The sequence below is a fragment of the Pinus tabuliformis genome, chromosome 2_1 (genome assembly GCF_031772625.1).
Source record: "Pinus tabuliformis cultivar Carrire ecotype Pingquan chromosome 2_1, CPIR1, whole genome shotgun sequence".
Taxonomy (NCBI): domain Eukaryota; kingdom Viridiplantae; phylum Streptophyta; class Pinopsida; order Pinales; family Pinaceae; genus Pinus; species Pinus tabuliformis.
Window position 1 is genome coordinate 338,709,715 of NC_142299.1, and position 10,074 is coordinate 338,719,788.

Below are 10,074 nucleotides of genomic sequence, written 5' to 3' on the forward strand. Positions count from 1 at the left end.
AAATAAGAAAGTTTGATGAGATAAACATGTGATTAGCTTTTGATTCAAAGATTAACATATAATCAACAATTTTACGGTTAAGAAAAAACCAAATAAGAACCTACAAAAGTTGAAGAACAAGACAACCATATGTCTAAAGATTACTTAATTCAAAAGCCAGACACTTAATATATTTGTTCTTTTGAAACGGGTCTAGTCATTACAAAGATGTAATATAACTCTTCGCAACAAGAAGCTTCTCCATGCATGTCTTTAGATACCAACAAAATCACTTACTATGGTATTTCGGCAACACCAACAAGGCGAAAACTGACAAAGGTTGCACTTGCCACTGTTCCCTATATGATCCATCCTTCTCATTAAAGTTCAAGCTACTGGTTTATGTTTCACTTTTTCTCTGAGAAGAAACCCACTGACTTATTATTCAAAATTCTTGATTGAGCTTGCCTGGTAAATTATCTTAATTCAAAAGAGACCGTAATTGGTTTTCACCTGTGTTCATCTGGAAAGAAACATACAAGAATAAAAGCTAAAGAATGATGTCCCATTCAAAATTAGTGGGCCTCCTAATAACATTGCCAAATTTTCTTTCACTCACTCCCCATGAATTTAGATAAAAAAACATTCCAAAGAATAAATACTTATTTTTTCTAAAATATAGATCTATCTCCATAATCGCTAGACCCTATCAGAGCAAATTCCCTTGAATATATGTCATGCTTAATTATGTAGATTTTGATTTCAATTGGAGCCAGAGAAAGAAATGTAAGAATGTAATTCTTGATCACAATAAAACAATTTGTTGGAGGATATGAAAAACCAAGTGACCAATACATGTTTAGTCAGAAGACTAGGCAAGTTCTCTATGAAATGGCCATCATTGATAAAATTGCAAGGAGGAGAATATATAGCAATGTAAGTTCATTGTTTGGAGAACATTGAGCACACTTTGAATACTATGTCTTTTCCTTCTGTCATGCTCCTACTCCAATATACTATATTCTCATTCCATTTTAGTTAGCAAACACAGTACAACTATAGTCCTGGGCACACATCTCTCTCCATGAAGTCTAGCTAATATTATTCCTTACATGATGACAAGTTCAGGATTTCATTCCAAAAAGGTGCATCTGTCTGACAAATTTGATATGCAAATCAAGTTTATATCTAGAAAGTTTGTAGATACCTGGCACAGTCACTGCCTACCATGTAATCACATTCTGCATTCGTTCCTTCACTCAATAAAATGCAATGCAATTTCTCTTATTTTGTCTGATTTCATGTTCAAGTTTTTAAGTTTTTTGTCATATCATTTCTTATTTGTTGATTTTGAGATAAGCCTCTCAATTTCTCTGTCATCTTATAATTTATGCAAAATTTTCCAGTTGAATACTTGTATCTATGGTGAACTTGATGAGTTGTATCTCTTTCATTTAGTGAGCTGCTTGGTTCAGTGCTTTGTCAACTCAACAATTTTAATTATTATGCAGATGCAGGTTTCCATATCTATTCAAGTTGGATTATTGTTTCTAGATGTAAACTGCATGTGAGCAAAAGCAATGTCTTCAAGTTGGATTGTTATTTTTTTTATGTAAATTATGTGTGAGCAAAAGCAATGGCAAATTTTCTTGTAGACACTCCATTTATCATCAAGGACAAAGATGATAAAGCTTCTTAAAAAAGATTTTATTGGATTTTGATAATGGGTGGAGTGTCCATCAGAAATATCCGACATTACTTTTAGTCAAACACAATTTTTCTTTAACTTATTTGTCCCAAATAATAAGTGGAGTGTCTAGCTAAAACATGGAAATTACTTTCACTCTCACATAATTTACATCAAAAAATTAATCCAATTTAATTAATATCCAACTATTAAACTTTTATCCGTGTGTTTTGGAATCTCTCATCCACAAAGGCACACTGTGAACATTACTTTGCAATCGTTGTGATCTCCAGTCGGGAGAAAGTTTGCAAAGCTTTAAATTTTGATATGTTTTTTTTTTTCAAATAGAAAAAACCAATTGTCCTTTATATAAGAAATATTTTACAGTTCCATAGTTTTGAATCTCCTATCATTGAGATTTTATCAAAATCTACCTAGAGTGAATCCAAAATCTATATTTGAATTGCTAAATATTGAAATACAAAAAATCTCTCGCTCGATCTAAAATTTGCTCAAATTTGCAATGAAAAATAGAGTTGCCCCATAAAATCCTAAGACAAATAGAGTGTCTCCATTCAATACCTATGATTTAGCAGTTATGACCCACACTAAGAAAAACTAACCAAAAACAGGGGAATAACATCTGGACAAAAATTCTGCATATGATGGTTGGGTCCTCTTCGAAGTTAAAATAACTCAGCTATAACCTTGCAACAGAGAAATGACCATAAATGTTGATACACCAATGGAGTAGTAGAGGAGAAACCATAAACGCCAACAATTATAGAAAGAAGAAACCAGAGATTTGCAAACAATTATCGATGAAAGTCTTATAGCAGATAACACTGGACATAACAGTGCACCCTCCTTTGGATAGGAGATAGGCTACCCTGTTCTAATATTTGTATATGTAGGAGAAGGAGATGTTCTTAAAGGATGCCTTCAGATCTCTAATTTGTTGCTTCCAGAGAGACGGAAGTGGAGTCTTTGAAGGCCCAGTTGGTATTAGAAATTGAGTCTGCAAGGAAAATGACTAAAGAATGGAAGGAGGCTGAGAAAGAATTGAGAAAAGAACTTGCAAAGAAGGATGAGGAATGCTAAGCTGCGATTTCTAAAGCAGTGAAATAATTGCAAGGAGTTGAGGAAAGATTCAATACCAAATTTTTGCGAAAGAAGAGGAGTGTAGAACACTTAATCTTGACAAGAAGAATATGGAAGCAACTATTTTGAACTTGAAAAATCAAATTCAAGTGATATCGTTAGAATTAGAGACAGCCAATGAAGATCGGAAATTGGAAACGGAAGTGCTTTTATCACTAGAAGTTGCTAGAAAAGATACTACCGAGATCCACAGAAGTTACCAAATGGCACAAGAAGAGTGGAATGCTAAGAAGGAGATCCTGCTGAGCAGGCTTGCAGAGCAACAAGCAAAGCTTCAGTCGGTGGCTAGCGAGAAAGGGTCACTGAGCGAGACGGAAGTGGAGTCTTTGAAGGCCCAGTTGGTATCAGAAATTGAGTCTACAAGGAAAACGATTGAAGAATGGAAGGAGGCTGAGAAAAATTTGAGAAAAGAACTTGCAAAGAAGAATGAGGAATGCCAAGTTGCGATTTCTCAAGTAGTCAAACAATTGTAGGAAGCTGAGAAAATATTCAGTACCGAAATTTATGCGAAAGAAGAGGAGTGTAGTACACTTAATATTGATAAGAAGAATCTGGAGGCAACTGTTTTGAAGTTGAAAAATCAAATTCAAGTGATATCATTAGAATTAGAGACAACCATTGAAGATCGGAAATTGGAAAAGGAATTGTTCTTTTCACTGGAAGTTTCCAGAAAAGAAACTGTCAAGATCAATAGAAGTTACCAAATGGAACAGGAAGATTGGAATGCTAAGAAGGAGATACTATTGAGCAAGCTTTCATAGCTACAAACGAAGCTTCATTTGGTGGCTAGCGAGAAAGGGTCACTGAGCGAGATGAACAGAGAGCTAAAGACTGAAGTAGAGCATTTGGAGGCCCAGTTGGATGAATATAATGATAAAATGGTTAGCATGGAAGATGAAAGGTAGGTGTTGAAAGCTATGTCTATAAGCAATGCAGAGAGGTTGGAGGTTTTACTTCAAGAAAATCTAGCGATGGAAAAGGAAATTAATAGCCTTCGTTAGCGGGGGGATGAAAATGTGAAACAACAGTCTGATGCAATTGAGGAGTACAAGGTGGAGGAGTTGAGAAAAATAATTATAGAGTTGCAGGAAACACATGTCAACGTAGTGCAAAAATTCGAAAGAGTTCTTGCAGAGGCTATTAGGGAATTTCAAGTGAAGGAAGAGAAACACTCTGAATTGTTTAGGGAAAATGAAGAAATGGCAAAGACAATTAACTCATTGCGAGGAGAGATTAATTGCCTCATGAATTAGAAGAATTTGGTTGCTCGAAATGTGAAAGAGGCAACCAAAAAATTTGAAGATTCAACCATAGCAGAGGAAGGAAGGAGCACGTTCGTTGATATTGCAAACTGTGTAGGTGTGCAGGAAAAGGCCGAACTGAGTGATGTGAATGAAAAGGCAAAAGTAGAGGATGTGAAAGAAACAAATGGTGAGAATGAAAATAGAAAGCCCAATGGCAGTTATCAAACAAAAACACAAAACAAGTCGCAAATGAAAACGTCAAACAAGTCACAATTTAAGCGAAAGTGAGAATCAAGATCTCACCAGAAAGATTGAATTTCTTTATGCATTTTTGTGGTTATATTATTTCCAACCATGTAAATAGTTTTGTGGTGACTTTGTACAGTGTTAGTTTCTTTCTACACTAGTTTTAAAATTTAGAACTTTCCATGAATTAATTATCTAGATTTTCTCAAAATGAGTATGAATGTTATATTGAAGTGTCTTATGTAATTGTATTTGGTATTTCAATAATTATGATGGGTGTTGTTGAAGTATTCTAGGAATATGATTATCTATTTAAAGGATTTCAATAATTATGATTGGTGTTGTTGGAGAGTTGTTGGAGGATAAGATGACTAATTCCATCATTATTTCAAATTATCCCATGCATATCACTTTAGAGAGACTATGCAATCACTGCCTACTTTGCAGTTAGACACCATTTTTCTCTTTCTTGCCCTTGTAGTTGACATTTAGCCTTACTTTGGAGTTTAACTAGTTAGTATTTTGCTTGTGAGAATTATAATTCAATTCAAATAATTTCCATAATTATAATTATGATTGGTGTTGTTGAGTAAAATTGTGTTTCATTATAGATATTTTTAGAGTTTTTCCTTTTCTTGTCACTTTCTTTAACAATGATTCACATGTTTGTGTGTCAATTTCATGAAACCACTTTATTATCCATAACAAACAACAATTATAACATATGTCTTGATATCTTTGGGTTCTACTTTATCCTTGTAAACTTGGATGGCTATGAACTCGAACTCGACGGGGAGGAGTAATACCCCCAAGCAGAAACTGAGGTTGAAGGCCTAATAATCTCCATGACTCACGCCTTGGTGGCACAATGATGGAACGACACATGGAACACAGAAATGGAGAAGGGAGATCAACAATATATCTTATGTATATGATGTGGTGAGATAAATTTATTATGTTAAGCCTTGTTTTGGCAGTGTAAACCAAGCATCCTTCACTTAAGATGTGCTTCTGTGTGCAAGTGTATTAATTGATTAATCCCATATCGTGTTTGTAAAAAAAGAAAAAAGCTTGTTGTAAATACACTGAAATAAATAACATAAAATAAACAACAAAACAATTAACTAAACCCCACCCAAATTAGGTTTGCAAACACTGTACTTCTAGGTGGCTAAATTGATGGAAAATACACTAAAACGGTCAAGAGATCTGAATGTCATTGTGACTAGATCAAGTGCCTCTAAGCTGCTGGAAAGTGGTGCAACAACAAGAAAAAACCAGAGGGTAAGATCGCTGCAAAAAGATAGGGAGATCGATGAAACACCTAGGGCAACCAATGGGACCCTAAGGGAATGAACAAACAAGTTGGAACGTGAAACTATGAATGGTAGCAACTTATCTGATCAAATCTGAAACAAAATGTTATAGATCTGGAAAATGTGGTTGAAAGTGCTGCAGAAACTTAGAGTTCTCGCTCAACTAAACTCCTCCTGGAAAGGCGGAAGTGTACTAGAAGCCCTCAGAGAGGCTAATTTTGCCTTCGACGACTAAAATAGAATGGATCAAGGCCTAACCGGGATGAGATAAAGGTCAGACACCCAACAGACAACTCTCAGCAAAACCCAGAAACAGATCTGAGAAAAACCCTAAACCCAAAAATCATAGGTTTTGACTTGTTTTTTGAGGAAATCGCACTTTTTGGGCAAAAAGTTGCGTTCTGGAGTGCAGATCACACCTTTTGGGCTGAAAACTACGATTTCTGCTCTAAGACTTCTAATCTGCAAATTTTAGAAAAAAAGTGTCGCCTTTGCCGCGGCTGGTTCCTGTGACCTGTGGAGACGACCAGAAAGCTTACGGAAGTTAGAAATTTATCAAATCTAGAGAAAAAAGAGGAAACCCTAAGCTGAAAACCAAAGGTCACCCAGGTTTTTGGATCTGAAGTATAAAACCCAACGGAGTCATAAATTTGTTGTAGTGTTTTCTTCGCAATAACATACAAAGAGAACCCACTTAAGATCATGGATGACAAGCGATCTCAACAATAGAAATGACTACTAAATATTGTAGATCTACAACTATTGATAGAAACAAAACCTACCAAAATCCTGATCTATGCTGCAATCATAGTTAAACAGTAAAATGAAGAGTAATAACCCCAAAACATCCAATGGAAACTAGATTTGTAAAGAATGATTTTATTATAACACCTATGAAGGGAACAAATATATGTTACCAGTCCCCCTCTATGGGATGGGTTCTTGGCAATCCTCAAACGCTTTCAACTTTTGTAGAGTCTCTCTCCTCTATAATGCATAAACCCAACAAAAATATGGTGTGCGACAATGAAAATAATCAGAGTTACAACAGTGAGTGCAACAATGAAAATAATCAAAAGTGAAAATGATCCCATTCTTGGAATTACCACTTGCAATATTTTATTATATTTGTTTAGGAGGGAAAAAGTATTTAAACTTTTATTTAGAAATAATAAATAAATAAATGATTTATTTATTATCTCAATGAATTAATTAAGGAATAATAAACAAATAAGCATTTATTTAATTATTCCTAAGAGATTTAGTGAAATTTAACAAAGAATAATAATTAATTAGTGATTAATTAATTATTATTAGAGAAAAATAAGAAAAATAATGATTTATCTATTTATTTTTCATGATTGGGTCAAATTTGACAAGGAATAATAATAAAACAATGGTTAAATTAATTATTCCTAGAATAAAATCAAACAAATAATGATTTATTTAATTATTCTTCATGGGTTTAACTATAAATTACTCAATAAAGGTGGTTTATTAGGTAATTTCTTGCAGTGAAAACAATTTTATTATGGTAAAATTGGCTTTACATGGTGTACTTCGATCCATTTAGTAAATTATACTAGATGATAACACTCAGCAGCACCCATCTTATACAAATGGTCAGCGATCATAGAAAAATCAGCCGCGCGTACCACTAGTTCCTTGTTTTTCTGACTAGTATATCCTTCTGGAGCTGCTAATGCCTAAACCTTTGAAGCACGTACACCATCGCTGATCCAGGTGGATATTGGTGGCCACCCGCCAAGTCCACTTGGACCCCCACCATTGTTTCTTTCATATTTTTAGTTTCCTTAATTGTAGCACAATTTACTATTTTTAGCAGTTTTTTGGGTCCTAAACTTCCAGATCCGTTTTTGAGGCTCTAAATGACGTTTTTTTGGAAATCTACCACTAGCGATTTTTTGTCTAAAATCGTCTTTTCTGTCATAGTCTTCAGAGATATTTTTCCAATGGTTATGATGCACGTCAAATGGAGATAATATGACCAAGTCATGACCCTGGGAAGTTGGCTGTCCAACTCACCCCAACGTGTTACATCTCCTCGGGTTAGGGTTTTGGTTGTTTAGTGTTTGCTCGTATTGTTCAGAGGCATGTAGCTACCACACCTCTTATCAGAGATAAGCTACCATCGCCCTAGCTGGTTTATTTCCATTTCTATTTGTAAGCATATTTCAGTATTTTACAGTAATGAAATGAAGTATTATTTCTGCTACATATCTGTGTTTATGGTTATCTCTGTAATTTTTTGCGTTCCTATTTAAATCCGGATCAATAGCCAATCCCTCGCACTCTGTCGTTAAGTAATTCTTCTCAGCCTTGGATAATTTCCTGCTCACAAATGCTATAGGGTGGTCCATCTCTCCTTCACCAACCTGTGTTAGCACTGCTCCCAACGCAATACATGAGGCATCAACATGCACGTGGAATTCCTTCTTTCAATCCGGGAAGACCAAAATCGGCGCAGTAACCATCTTTTCTTTCAATACATCCAGACTGTGTTGACATTCTTAATCCCAACAGAATGTAGCTTCCTTCTTCAATGGCTTCTCCATATGTGCAATAATCTGAGCATAAGCCTTGATGAACTTCCGATAATATCCAGTATGGCCCAACGTTGCATGAAACTGTTTAACACTCCTCGGGGCCTCCAAATTTACTATCACTGCGATCTTGGTAGGGTCCATCATTAGCCCTTGCTTGCATACCACATGGCCCAGTAAAATTTCCAAAGGGAGAGAACAAACACTTCTTCAGGTTTAGCACGATCTGGTATCTTCGACACATCCAACATTAAGCATAGATTGGCTACATGGTGCTTTACTAACCCAAACATTGTCCAGTAGTCAAAATACACCTCCAAGAACTTGTGAATAAATTCCTTGAACGTTGCAATGACTACACGAGAGAATATCATCGGTGCATTCTTGAGTCCAAATGGCATCACCGTATACTAAAAACAACCCCATTCTGTCACGAAGGTTGTTTTTCTCCTGTCTTCTGGCGCGATCTTAATCTGATGGTACCCAGAGAATCCATCAGTGAATGAGTAGGCTTCCTGCCCTCCAACATTGTCCAACACCTCATCTGTAAACGGTGTCGGAAAAGGATCATGGATGCAGGCATCATTAAGCTTTCTTAGATCTACACAAATCCTTATTTCTCCCTTCTATTTCTTTTCCTGAACCACCATTGGGCTTACCCAATCAGACTCTTCAACTAGTTCGATGATGCCTGCTTCTAGCATCTTATTCAGCTCTAGTCGATCATTTTCCTTGTATTTGGGATTAAGACAATACAGTCTCTGCTTGATTGGCTTCGCGTCTGGCTTCAAAGTAATTTTCATCACCCCTAGGTCGCCTATATGCCTTTCAGGTACAAAAATTTCTTAGGAGAAAGATCTTGGTACTTGCGGAGTAACTCAACAGTTTTGTCCACTATGGCATCATCCCAGTAATCTCCAATCTTTGTAAATTTTGCTCTGCTTCAGTACCAATATTCACTTGCTTGGTTTTCAGTGGTGCAATGATGTCCAGATTTTCTATCTGCAGACCCTCAACCTCGCGGTGGCCTTCAGCCTCCGGGATATCAATATTTCTTGGATCTTCATTCTCCCCCTCAGCAGTCACATTATAGCATTACACCACATGGAACAGATGGGTGCTCCAATCTAGTTGAACCAACTCCAAAGGATCCTGCGGAATTTTGAAGATCACCACCTTAACCTCTTGCAAAGCTTCATCAATGCTTTTGAACCCATCTTCAAAATTGAAGGTCATTAAGAAACCTTCCCTTAATATATCCCACTCCATGGTGCCATGGCAGAGCTCGGTTTCCAGGTACCAATTCATAGGGATTATATCCAAATTATGACAGAATAAGTGCACCCACTCTGGCTGCAACTCTGTTCCGTAGACTTTAGTCCATTTCGCCAAATGATTGCGCAGATCATTTCTCCCATCATATTTTTCAGTTAATCGCACTTTAGGACGACTAAATTGCAACCTCATCATTCTCTTGTAATCATGCCATTCATCAAAGTTTTCCTTGTGTCTACCCCGTGTTATGACTCCAAAATTTCTCTAGAGTTGTTATGAAAGAAATCATATAGGTAACCACAAACCTACTTTTGAGATCAGGATCTAGCCTTCCTAATGCTCAGAAAGGGCTCTCTCTTTATGATTTAACTTTGTTTAGTTAATTTAGTTTAGAATAGTTATTTAAGCTTTGGTTGGGTTTTTATTTTGATTTGGTGGTGGAATCACTAACTTAGATGGATAGGGAGATGTCATTTACCATTGGGCTATGGGGTCAAGTGTCAAGAAAACGAGATTGGATCAGGTTCTAAAGATAGTGTTTACAAGGCAAGGTAGCTGAGTAAATTCAGATCTTTTAGGCTAGATGGTGAAGTGGTTTTCAA